The sequence below is a fragment of the Verticillium dahliae genome, genomic scaffold (genome assembly GCF_000150675.1).
Source record: "Verticillium dahliae VdLs.17 supercont1.28 genomic scaffold, whole genome shotgun sequence".
NCBI lineage: Eukaryota > Fungi > Ascomycota > Sordariomycetes > Glomerellales > Plectosphaerellaceae > Verticillium > Verticillium dahliae.
This window is the reverse complement of record NW_009276942.1, coordinates 80,363-80,613: the sequence shown is the minus strand read 5'-3', so window position 1 is coordinate 80,613 and position 251 is coordinate 80,363.

Sequence of the window (251 nt, the reverse complement as noted above, 5' to 3'; positions counted from 1 at the left end):
TTAGTAGGTCGATCGAAGATGTCGTGGAGTGATTGGTGAATAGACTGTGGTCGACTTTCGGCATGGACGAAGGAAGCCCTCAGAGTATACGTGGTAGGAAGCCTTTGGCCGGAGAAGGGTTTTGCGATGTAGACAGGTCAGGGGGGGAAAGACGGTCATCTAAAGCCTGCACATGGCACAGAAGGGGCGTCAATGGAAGCGGCGGTAGCTTCCCGTTGCTCAACAACAAGACCCAAAGAGGAATTTGACGT